The sequence below is a fragment of the Raphanus sativus genome, chromosome 4 (genome assembly GCF_000801105.2).
Source record: "Raphanus sativus cultivar WK10039 chromosome 4, ASM80110v3, whole genome shotgun sequence".
In the NCBI taxonomy this organism is placed as follows: Eukaryota; Viridiplantae; Streptophyta; class Magnoliopsida; order Brassicales; family Brassicaceae; genus Raphanus; species Raphanus sativus.
Window position 1 is genome coordinate 22,959,995 of NC_079514.1, and position 13,023 is coordinate 22,973,017.

General features: G+C 41.4%; 1 long non-coding RNA gene across 1 annotated transcript; it reads left to right on the forward strand.

Annotated features, from left to right (window-relative positions):
* The first annotated feature begins 6,477 nt into the window (after positions 1 to 6,477).
* LOC108850085 (uncharacterized) lies at positions 6,478 to 7,582 on the forward strand. The gene is made up of 3 exons (XR_008944152.1): positions 6,478 to 6,800; positions 6,878 to 7,055; positions 7,141 to 7,582. It is a non-coding gene; the product is annotated as an uncharacterized LOC108850085 (long non-coding RNA).
* The last annotated feature ends 5,441 nt before the right edge of the window (positions 7,583 to 13,023 follow it).

Below are 13,023 nucleotides of genomic sequence, written 5' to 3' on the forward strand. Positions count from 1 at the left end.
TCGGGCGATCTGACTCTTGGTCTGTCGATCGTTCCGGGATATCCGCCGTCGATCGATGGTGTTGAAACGATGTCGATCGATAGTGAATTCCTAGGTTGACCGAATTGTTGAGGAACTGTATCCTCCCTTGTGTTGGTGTTGTGGTTGTCCTGGACGTGAGCTAGGATGTCTGGATGGCTACGTTACTGTGTGAAAAGATTTTCTGGTCCATTAGCAACTTGGAGGATGTCTGCTATGTCTTCTCTGGTTATGTGCAGAACTCTTCCATCCATTGCTCTTGCATAGCCATCTGTATCCCTGAAAATTCCAAATTCATCAGGTGTTAGTGAAACGTTCCTGATATCGTAAGGTTCATGAGATCGAGGTTGAGCTTTGTTGAAGGCGTCGATCGATGGTGCTGTGGTGGTGGCGATCGATGGTGCACGTCTAGCTGCACGGTTGGATCTATTGTACATGTTGTTGCAGTCCTCCATTGATAGGTTTCTGAATGCTGGAAGCTGCTGGGTAGAAGGTGAAAAGTTTTGAATTTTCGTGGCTTGAGTTGTCAACCTTTTATACCCATGTGTTGTCCTAATCGGTGAAATTCCGATTTTGTCCCTCAGGTCGTCCGGGTTAATATCGATCGATATGATACCGGCGATGTCGATCGATGGACGATGTCGTTTTGCTGGATGAAGTAGATAATCGATCGATGGTGGGCGTTTGATGTCGATCGATTTTGGGAATCGAGTTGCAAATCTGTCATTCTCCAAGTAATTTTCCCAAGCTCTCTCTTCCCAATAGTCTGCATCATGTTCTTCACTGTGGTCTCCATTGTGGGAATAGGTGGCTATGTCTACTGCAAAACTCTCATGAAATCCGCTATCTGCCCAACTCCTTACTAAGTAATCATCTTCCTTTCGGCTGGGTGGGATGGCAAAATTCGGGTAGCAATGATCTAGTAGATCGAGTTCATCATCTGGTGGGTCTCTGTCGATCGTTGATTCATATTTGTTGTCGATCTCCTCTGTCTTGCAAGTGTCAATCGATGATGTTAAAGTGCTGTCGATCGATCCCGAGTACTCTGTCTCATACTCGACTTCACAATGACAAACTGCTATGATACCAGTATCATCTTCTTTTACGACTGATTTGGCTGGTGGTTTGCCAAGCTTGACAGGGTCGTAGTGGATCTCTGGATCTATCATAGTCAAGCACATCCTGTTGGTGTTCATGTCACATATGGCTCCTACTATAGCCATAAATGCTCTTCCAAGTAAGAGGGAAGAGTTCCAATTTAGCTTGATGTCAAGGACATGAAAATCCACAGGGACGATAGCATTACCAGTGTGTACCTCCATGTCTCCGATGAAGCCTCCAGAGTTTTTCTGAGTGTAATCCACGAATATAAAGATCTCTGGTGAAGGCTCTACTTGCAGGCCCAGATGGTCTGCCATGACCTTTGGTAAGATGCTGACTGATGAACCAGTGTCACATAGTGCATGAGGAAATTCAATCCCTTGTACTACACATGGTATTGCAAACGTCCCAGGATCACTCTTCTTCTGTAAAGTAATCATTTTCCTCATATCCTCTCTGACATTGTCAAACCTTCTCCTAATGTCAGTTTCAGTCTCCCTCGTTTCTCTGAAGAACATCCACAATCTGCTTGTGAAGTAAACCTCCTCAAAAGGTTTCTCTGGTGGGATTCTGATAACTCCCTTAGTGAAACCATCAATCTCTTTTTCATTAGCTTCCCTCTTAAGGTTCTTAGGAATCTTCGCCTTCCTACTCCTTAACCTTCTTCCTTCAGTTCCCTCTGATGTAGGTGTAGTGTCTGAAGGGTTACCAGTGATTTCTGTAGGGTTAGCTTGTGGTTTCGGTGTGGGTCTGAGTGCATTTATTTGGTTGTTGTCTATCGATGGTAGTTGCACTCGGTATGTGAGAGGTGCGCGTCGATCGATAGGTGGAGAAAAGGGTCGATCGATATGTTTCTCGTCTTTGTGTCGATCGATGAGTGGCTCGTCTCGTCGATCGATATCTTCATAGGTGTGGGTGGGTGTGTATGGATGAGAAGCCGTGAATTCAGCATGTGTCAATATCCTAACCGCGTTGCAATCTGCAGTCGTATCCGGAAATGACATACTTGATGTCGATCGATGTGGACTAGTTGGTGTCGATCGACACCATTGTGATTCACCGAAACTTAATGAACTTTCCACTTCAAAGTCTCCTTCTTGTAGCTTCTCCTGTTTCACCACTTGCCAGAAATCATCATCTATGATGGCATTCACGTGGTGTTTCCTATTTCCTTCCCCTACTTCCTTAGAAGTTTCAATCCTCCTGATAGAGTCTTCAGTCTGGACAATCTGTGTCTCAAGTTTCTTAACTTGAGTGCAAATGGTGTCTATCCTTGTGGTTAGATTGCTGAAGACAGAATCAATCTTCCCATTGAAGTCTATTGTAAGCTTCTGCTGACCTTCCAGAACTCTATCAATCATGGCATCAAACTTACTCTCCTGGGTGGGTGGCGGTGGGTTTTGGTAAGCTGAGTTGCCGTAGTTCCTTGTGTTGGTGAAGGGTTTCTGATACTGTGAACTCTGGTTGTAGTTACTCTTCTGACCGCTGCCAGAAAAGTTTATGTTTCCACTCTGGTTTCCATATCTCTGAAATCCAGTACCTCCAATGTAGTTCACATCTTCCTCTGTATCATCTTCTCTAGCCTCTCCTTCTTCAGCTGAGCAGACTGGCTGCCCCAGAAATGCATGTAAAGCATCTATCTTGGCTCTGACTTCATTCATCTGGTCTTCCCCGATGGCTGCAACCGATTTCTTCCTACAATGGAGTATTTAATGATCATCAGCATGTAGTAGCTTCTCAGAGGGGAATGAGGTGTAGAACTGAAGTCGACAAAGGAACCAGAGAAGCAGCATCGTTCGACATTGACCATACACCATCGGTCGACATCGAACGTGTATCAGAGCAGAAGGAGTATGATATGTGTGGAAATATTTTTGATGGAGATACCACCATGCGATCAGACAAGTCTGGGGGAAAGAAGAGGAAACGAACAAAGAGAGGTTCTCAGTTACCATTGATTCTTCACTTCTCAGATGGTGTTAGGAAATCAAGAGTGCGCAGGAGAAGCTTCTCACAGCCGTTTGCAAAGCTTCGAGCACTCCTTATTGCTGAGATGATAGACAAAGGAGAAGAGTCTATGGAGGAGGCTTTCACACAAGAATGATAAAGCTTCAGAGATTGGACACTGAGACTTGTTTTGGAGCATGTTCTCATTCTCATCCGGACTAAATCAGATCTCCAAAAGTCAAACTAATGACAAAAAATAAGCACTGAGTGGGAGGCAACCCACTGATAGGTTTGTTTTCAATTTGGTTTTATTTTCATATACTACTGATTTTTATTTTTTTCTAATTATTGCAGGTAAAAAAAAAAGATTATGAACAGTACGCCCGACACTGTAGCTACAGTACCGAGCGACACTGTAGCGAGGACATCGATCGATATTGTAGCAAGCAAATCGATCGACACTGTAGCAGAGTTACTGTAGCAGAATCACTGTTGCAGAGTCACTGTTCATCCAGAAAAAAAAATTAGTTAATTCGTTTTATTAGTTATCTATTACTAACTTTTAGGCTTTTAGTGTTTTATCTATGTTAGGTTACATGAGAAGATTGATATACCAATATCGACCGATGGTTGCAAACATTGGTCGACAGAGCATCACTAGCATCGATCGATCGCCACTTAATTGTGTTGATCGATAGAGCGTCAAGAGTATCGATCACCACTTAACTGTGTTGGTCAATATTCACATCAAAGTTAGGGACCCGAGTAAACGATTGCCATAATATCGACCGACGAGAAGAAGTCGATATCGATGGACATAACCAAATCTGCCACGACCGATGACAACACATTTACATCGATCAAAATCTATTCCGGTCAGATATTTCGTTATAACTTGCTAAATTGAGTACTTATGGTTTATTTCTCACCAATCCCCGACTTGATAACACCATTATAATATTATTTAAGTCTGGGGGAGGTTCTACTGATATTGTGTTTTAGTTAAAAAAAAAAAAAATCCAGGTAAACGATTGCTCATCACATCACCCGATGAGACCAGCTCGATATCGATCTCCAGCACTTCATATCAAACGATCGATTGTCTCTTCATTGTGTCAAACGATCTCTCTAGCCATCGACCGATGGGATCATATCGATATCGTTCGACAACGCTTCATCTTCAACGATCGATTGATACTTCATTGTGTCGATCAACACAGACATCAGCGAGCTGGTATATCGTTCTGACTTGTTAATTTTGTGCTATTGCTTTATGATTTTCACCTTACCACCGGCTGTTTTACACTGGGGACAGTGTAATTTAAGTCTGGGGGATAACTAACGATTATCTACTTTATGAGTCTTATTTAAAACGTTTTCAAAAGGTTTTTATTGAGTCAAGAAGGGGATATATCTTAATCGATTTATTACTTGTCATCTAACCACTCTTTAGACCAGTCTTAGATTTACTGACTGTAGAAGTACTATAGATACTAAAGTGGATCAACCTGTCAACTATGTTTGCATTTGCTGAGATTGTTTGAAGGAACCAAAGCTGACCTCCAATCTAATACTGACTTGATTTGCTTGTCTTGGGGCTTGGTATACATTGGATCGGAATCCTCCTGCAAGTCTGAAAGGTAAAAAGTCTATGTGTTTCTGATTCCCTTCCTTCTCTCTCTTCGGCATCTCAAGATCTAAGTTTATAAAGAAAAGATTGATATGATTTCTTGAGAGGCAGAGGGATAGGTAAATTACCTGCGACCCCATTATTCTAAATCTCAAGGATGATCACACATTTGTGGAAACGAGGGATAGGTAAATTACCTGTGACCCCATTAGTCGCTACACTTTGTCAAAATGTATGAGTTACAAATGCAATGTCAATGAGATAGACTAGATGACCTGTGTTGGCATCGAAACCTGTTGAAATTGAAACTAATAAGAGATTCAGAGAAGAGAGATGAGGGGAGAAAGGGATCAGAGAAGACTACCTATGTGTTCAGAAACTTGTTTGAGTTGAATCCATGTGTCCTTTGATCGATACTCCCAAGGTAAAGCCTACACTTTTATTACTTTTTTTTTTGCAAGAAATGAGGTTAGTAGAGGGGATTGTTAGACATGATTTGTTAGGTTGTTGACTAGGTGAATTTTGTTACGATACTAGGATATGGTATGATGTGCTTCTAAGGTTAGGATGTTTATGATTTGGTTTGCACTACTAAAGAGATGATGAACTGAGTTATTTTAAAATCTTTTGAGTCCCTGCTGTTTTCAAACCTCTTTCAGAGAGACTGCCTGTTGGTTTTGCTTGAGGACAAGCAAAAGGGTAAGTCTGGGGGAGTTGATATACCATGGAATTTACCCTATTTTACCCATGGTATATAAGTGTTTTATATACTATTTACTATGTATTGGAGTCTGTTTAGAGTATTTACAGGTTCATGGACGATTTGGAGATATATGGTGATTTTGGTGCCTTTTGGAGTCTTTCGAAGTGCAGAACTGCACAGACTCTTCAGATGTTTAGATCTCGATGGAGACCTTCCCCCGCTGGATTTATCCCATCTTTGGACACAAGATATAGATTTGAGTTAGCTTTCCAATGCCACCGGTATGATGTCAATCCGCATCCTGTAGCGGAAGTTATGCTTGATTTACTGAAGAGTGGTCAGTCTGCCTCGTGAGAGGAGGCTGCCGAGAAGAGGATTGTATGTCGATCGATGGTGCAGAGTGCATATCGATCGACAGGGACATCAGAATGTGGGCCGAGTATATTTCATGACCGACTGAAGCCCAGGAGTCACCACAAAGTTACCAAAATACCCTTGACGACCAGAAACCCTATTTATGTTATTTCTAAGCCACTGTTGACGGCTACGCTTTCTACGCTTTCTTTTGTTTCATTGTTCTTAGTTGAAGAGAGAAGAGAGGAACTCCTTCAGAGTCCTCTTGGAACTCCTTTGCTTTTGGTTTTTATATCTATTGCAATTTCATCTATTCATCTATGATTTCTGTGACAAACTTCATGTCTGAATAGATCCACCTGTTAGATTTAGGGTTCAGATAGATTATGAGGGATTAGCCCCAAATATAGAATTGCTAGGTTGTGATATTCATCATTGAGACTGTTCTTAATGCTTGTTTAGGAGTAATTAACCTGAACTTGATCATAGAATCATTAGGCACAAGCGAGAGCTTGGTCTCTTATCTGACTTGTCTTCTCTGAGCTAGGATTGCTAGATAACAGCGAGAGCTGGTTTAGAAACTCTAGTAAACATATATTCAACTCGCGCTCAAAGCTTACTAGTAGCATATCGATCGATTCTCCTATAGAGATATCGATCGTTAGGACACAAGTATTCAACTTATCATACCTTCTCTGATTTCTCTTACATGATGTCCATAAGTATTCAACTTATCATAACGGACTTTTATTGCCAGGCTCATGATCTTTTGGATACTCTCTTGGCCTTAACGCAGTTGTTTCTGTGTTGCAGATACTCAACGTGTATATTACAAAGTACGAAAGTGGTGGAAAATACTGGCCTGTCTTTCACAATACAACAATCTTTTCACTGATCTTGACACAGATTATTGCTTTGGGGTTTTTCGGATTAAAGCTATCAACAGTTGCTTCGGGTTTCACCATACCGTTAATTCTTCTCACTCTGCTTTTTAGTGAGTATTGCCGGCATAGATTTGCGCCAATATTCCATAAACATCCCGCTCAGGTTAGATCAAAATATGACCAAAAGCTTTTATTCTCACACTATGGTTGGTACTTGATAAATCAGTTTCTTTCTTTCAGGTTCTTATAGACATGGACAGAGCTGATGAAATGGCTGGAAAGATGGAAGAGTTACACAAAAAGTTGCATAGTGTATACTCGCAAATACCATTACACCTTCAGAAATCATCGAGCAACGATGAAAGCAGTACTCCTTTCGCAAATCAGGAGTTACCAGATCCTGAGAAATTGAAGCCAGGTTTGAATTCAGACCATTGGTTTGTGTGGTTTACTTGATTGGCGTAGGAGAGAAGTTAACATTATTTTATAACTTTGGTTTACAGAGGAAGGGGATGCCGTAGCTAAAGAGTTATGGGGCTTCCAGGGCAATGAATCTGGTCAAGAACATGACACTATGTCATGTCCCAGTGCTTCTTCACCAGAGCATCTGACCCCAAAGATGATCGAACTCCACAAACGGAACAAGAACGTTAATTTAATGATATGACGTGCTATTCAATCACTGGGGCTGCAATTCATTAAAGTGGGATTTAAGCAGAAGAATTTTCTGTTGAAAAAGCTCAGCTCCAAAAGGAGCATTTTTCATTTTCTTTAGTTGAAACTCCTATATACTTTGTAGGAAAGTAAATTGGAGAAAGCATGTACAGGCTTCTTGCTTAAAGAGTAAGATGTACATTTTATAGTTACTGCAAGATAGCTGTGCAAAATGTATAAGTACTCTACTTTTCTCAACAGAATAACTAAGAGCAAAAGCGCTTTTCGTAATTCTGGTCTTCGTTATTTTGTAAACACAGCTTATGTTAAAAAAAAAGAAGAAGAAATATACAGCTTAAGTTGAAGAAATGAAGATGAATACACTACTCCCATGATCTTGGTTATTTTTATTCTTCTTTAATTAAGTTTAGTTTCCTATAAATCTATAGATAATAAAGGCATGACTAGTTTGAACCCAACAGGTACATTGATGCAGCGTATAATAACTTATCGAACACGTCTTCCTTTTCCTTGTTCGATAATAAACCAATGTTTTCCTTTTCTCTTCATGTTTTTACTTTTCTTTAAGTTTCATTTTCCTAGTTAAGTTTAATTTCCTATTTCTTAGATTTTGCTTTCCTATAAATAGTGCTCTAAGGTTTGTAAGAGAGACACGATTGATTGAATGAACAAAGAGTTTTCTTTGCAACCGAGCTTTTGTTAAGAAGTGCATTCTTACAAATCTCAAAACTCTGTTTTACGTGCAGCAAAACAGAGCATCTCTTTTGATCTTCGTGGAGAAGATTAGAAACCAAACTTGTTTCTCTAGCTTCTCGGGAACTTGAGACTCAAGCTTTCTATCCATTACTTCCGCTCCATCACTTTTGGTATCAGAGACTCGACGTTCCTACCGTTATCATGCCACCGAAACAAAACAAAGACAAAGACGTTCAACATGATGACTGGGGTGAACTACGAAGGACACTACAGGAGATGCAGGTTAACATGCATACCTCGATTCAGCAGTCTCATGAGTCTTTACAACAGACTATACGGGAGGTTATGGCAGCAATAGGTCAACAGCAACCACACCACCAACCACGCCAGCAACAACACCAACGCCATCAACGCGACGAGCATGTTATTGGAGACGATGATGATATGATCGACGAGAATCCGTTCGCTCCTCTGCAAGCACAGGTCAACCGGTATCAAAACTGGAATCATGGGCCAATTGTAGACAACCGACGTTGGGAAAACGGATTTAAATCCGACTTACCGGAATTTACGGGGAGTATACGTGGAGAAGAGCTGATCGACTGGATTGTGACAGTAGAAGAAATCATTGAATTTAAACAGGTGCCTGTTAATAGACAAGTTGCCCTTGTTGCAACAAAGTTTCGTGGCCAAGCAGCTTCATGGTGGTTACAACTGAAATCAACTCGTGCTCGTGAAGGGAAACCAAAGATCGCAACATGGGAGAAATTGAAGAAAAAGCTGCGTAAAACTTTTCTGCCATATAATTTTGATCGGACTATGTTTACAAGACTACAAAATTTACGACAAGGATCTCGCACGGTGGACGAATACGCCGAAGAATTCTATCTGCTAATGACACGCAATGAAATTCATGACAGTGAAATTCAGCTTGTGTCACGTTTTATTGGTGGTTTACGGTTTCAACTTCAGAATGCTTTGGAACAATTTGATCCAAACACAGTTGCGGAAGCCCATCGTCGTGCAGTTTCGTTTGAAAGACAAAGTAAATCATCATCTACTAACTGGAACTCATCTGCCAGATTACGTAACACTGCATCTCAAGATCAAACAAGTCAAGGATTGAACAATACAAATCCAGAAGCAGCGCGCACATCAGCTTCTAACCGTGCATCAACATCGACTGAAGAACAACCACTCCGCCGTTCTTCACGACCCAACGCATTACGCTGTTTTGGATGTGGCGAACTAGGTCATATACAAACAGCCTGTCTGAAGCAGTCAAAACGAGGTCTTTTAATTGAAGAGGTTGATCCCACTTATGATGAATATCATGATGATAATGAAGACGAGTTAGGTGACAACACAGAGCTGGAAGGCGACTCGGGTCCTCTGCTAGTAGCAAGACGAATCTGCCTCGCACCTCAAGTTTTAGAGGAACCATGGTTGCGTACCAATATTTTTCAGTCTACATGTACGGTTAAGGGAAAAATCTGCAGATTCATTATCGACTCGGGAAGTTGCCACAATATAGTTTCTGATTATGCAGTTCGCAAACTGGGTCTTGATAAAGAAGCTCATCCCCAACCATACAAGCTCACTTGGTTAAAAGAAGGAACAGAAGTACGAGTTACTCATCGTACACTAGTCTCATTCTCAATTGGAGCAATTTCCAAAGACAAAATTTACTGTGATATTGTTCCAATGGATGTTGGTCACTTGATCTTTGGGAGACCATGGCAGTATGATCGAGAGACGACTCATGACGGCAAACGTAACTGTTACCGTTTCGTCTTTGATAATCGTACTATTACACTCTTGCCTAAAGATCCGTCGATTCCAACATCAGTGACTCAAACTACTACGCCGGTTCCAACTCTACGTACTGAAGCTTTATCAAAACCATCTTTGATTTGCTCAGTTAGTACATTTAAAGAAGAGCTACGGCAAACAGGATTCGCATTGGCTTTGCTCTCAGTTTCAGACATGGCCGCAAGTTCTAAGCCACATAACATGGCCTTTTGTCCACTCCTCGACGAATATAACGATGTGTTTCCAGATGACTTGCCAAAGGAGCTACCTCCATTAAGAGATATTCAACATCATATTGACTTGGTTCCAGGGGCATCACTTCCTAATAGACCACATTATAGGATGAGCCCACAAGAACACGACGAGTTACGACGACAAGTCGAGAGTTTATTGTCAAAAGGACATATTCGTGAGAGTCTCAGCCCTTGTGCAGTACTAGCTCTATTAATTCCAAAGAAGGATGGATCTTGGCGTATGTGTGTTGATAGTCGTGCTATCAATAAGATAACAGTGCGTTACCGTTTTCCTATTCCACGCCTCGATGATCTACTAGATCAAATTGGCGCAGCGACAATCTTCTCCAAAATTGATCTCAAGAGCGGCTACCACCAGATTCGAATTCGTCCTGGAGATGAATGGAAGACAGCTTTCAAAACTCGGGAAGGATTATTTGAATGGCTCGTTATGCCTTTTGGATTATCTAATGCACCAAGCACATTTATGCGGGTTATGAATCAAGCACTTCGTCCTTTCATTGGGAAATTTGTGGTGGTCTATTTTGATGATATTCTCATATTCAGCTCTTCCTTGGACGACCATCTTGATCATCTTCGACAAGTGTTAAGTGTCCTCCGGAAAGAAAAACTATTTGCCGCCAAACAGAAGTGTCAATTTGGTACAGACCATGTATTGTTCTTAGGATATGTGATCTCTAAAGATGGCTTGTCCGTGGATAGTTCGAAAGTAGAATCCATAAAGTCATGGCCGATTCCGCGTACACTTTCAGATGTTCGTAGTTTCCATGGGTTGGCATCATTCTACAGACGGTTTGTTGCGAATTTTAGTACCATTATGGCGCCAATAACAGATTGTATGCGTGACGGGAAGTTTGATTGGACGTCTGCTGCGAATCAGGCTTTTGAGATCATTAAGGCAAAGTTGACTACATCTCCAGTACTTGTCTTACCAGATTTCTCCTTAACTTTTGAACTACATTGTGATGCTTCAAAGCTAGGCATCGGAGCTGTTTTGAGCCAACAGAACCGACCTGTAGCATATTTTAGTGAGAAGCTAACGGGAGCACGAAGTCGTTACAGCACTTATGATATGGAGTTTTATGCAATCATACAAGCTATTAAGCATTGGAAACATTACCTTTGCCATCGAGATTTTGTGTTATTCACCGATCATGATGCTCTTCGCCATCTTGATAGTCAAGCTAAAGTTTCTGCTCGACATGCAACATGGATTGCGTTTTTACAACAGTTCACATTCAGCATTAAGCATCAGTCGGGGAAGTTAAATCGTGTAGCTGATGCCTTAAGCCGTCGTCAATGCCTTCTCACAACCATGTTCAATTCGGTTCCAGGTTTTGGGTCTTTCAGTGACTTATATGAAACTGATCCATATTTTGCTCGTATCTGGCTAGACGCACAAAATGGTCTTCATAGAGACTTCACGCTCCAAGATGGGTTCTTGTTCAAGGGGAACCAGTTATGCATCCCAGACTGTAGCCTTCGTTTACGCATCCTCGACGAGTTGCACTCTGAAGGACATGTGGGACGCGACAGGACTCTTCAGCTCGTTACGGACCACTATTTTTGGCCTTCTCTTCGCCGAGATGTTGAGAGATATATTGAACGCTGCCGTGCTTGTCAACAAGCTAAATGAAAGGCATCTAACGCAGGTTTATACATCCCGTTACCAACGCCTACTCAGCCTTGGACCGACATAAGTATGGATTTTGTGTTCGGACTTCCGCGTACTCAAAGAGGCAATGATTCTATTTTTGTGGTAGTAGATCGGTTCTCCAAGATGTCTCATTTTATTCCATGCAAACGAACAACTGATGTGGTCTTGGTCGCACAACTATTCTTTCGAGAAATCTACCGACTTCATGGCCTTCCTACCTCCATCGTATCAGATCGAGACACACGTTTCTTAAGCCATTTTTGGCGATCTTTATGGAAGATGCTCAAAACAAGCTTTGATATGAGTTCTGCCTACCACCCTCAAACTGACGGTCAAACTGAAGTCACAAACCGAACCTTAGGGAACATGCTACGAAGCCTGGTGGGTGATAACATTAAGTCATGGGAAACAAATTTGCCACAGGCTGAGTTTGCTCATAATCATGCTAATAACAGAAGCTTGGGCTATAGTCCATTCTATGTGGTTTATGGCATTGTCCCTCGAGGTCCATTGGATTTGACGACCATGCCTGACAAATCTCGATTACATGGGCAAGCAATTGACTTTGTGGACAACTTACAACTTGTTCATCAGCAAGCTCAATCACATTTAGAGGCTACCAAAAGTTCTTACAAGAAAGCTGCCGATGAGCATCGTCGCGAGGTTAATTTTCAAGCTGGTGATCTCGTGTGGGTGGTTCTCACTAAAGAGAGATTTCCAGCACATGAGTATAATAAATTAAAGTCTCGTAAGATTGGGCCTGTGGAAGTCATTCACCGCATCAACGCAAATGCCTATAAGCTTCGTCTTCCTGATCACATTCGTACTTCAGATGTCTTCAATGTCAAGCACTTATTTCCATACCATGGTGAAAACAAGGTTCCAGATTCAGGGACGAATCTTTCTCTACCCGGGGAGACCTGATGCAGCGTATAATAACTTATCGAACACGTCTTCCTTTTCCTTGTTCGATAATAAACCAATGTTTTCCTTTTCTCTTCATGTTTTTACTTTTCTTTAAGTTTCCTTTTCCTAGTTAAGTTTAATTTCCTATTTCTTAGATTTTGCTTTCCTATAAATAGTGCTCTAAGGTTTGTAAGAGAGACACGATTGATTGAATGAACAAAGAGTTTTCTTTGCAACCGAGCTTTTGTTAAGAAGTGCATTCTTACAAATCTCAAAACTCTGTTTTACGTGCAGCAAAACAGAGCATCTCTTTTGATCTTCGTGGAGAAGATTAGAAACCAAACTTGTTTCTCTAGCTTCTCGGGAACTTGAGACTCAAGCTTTCT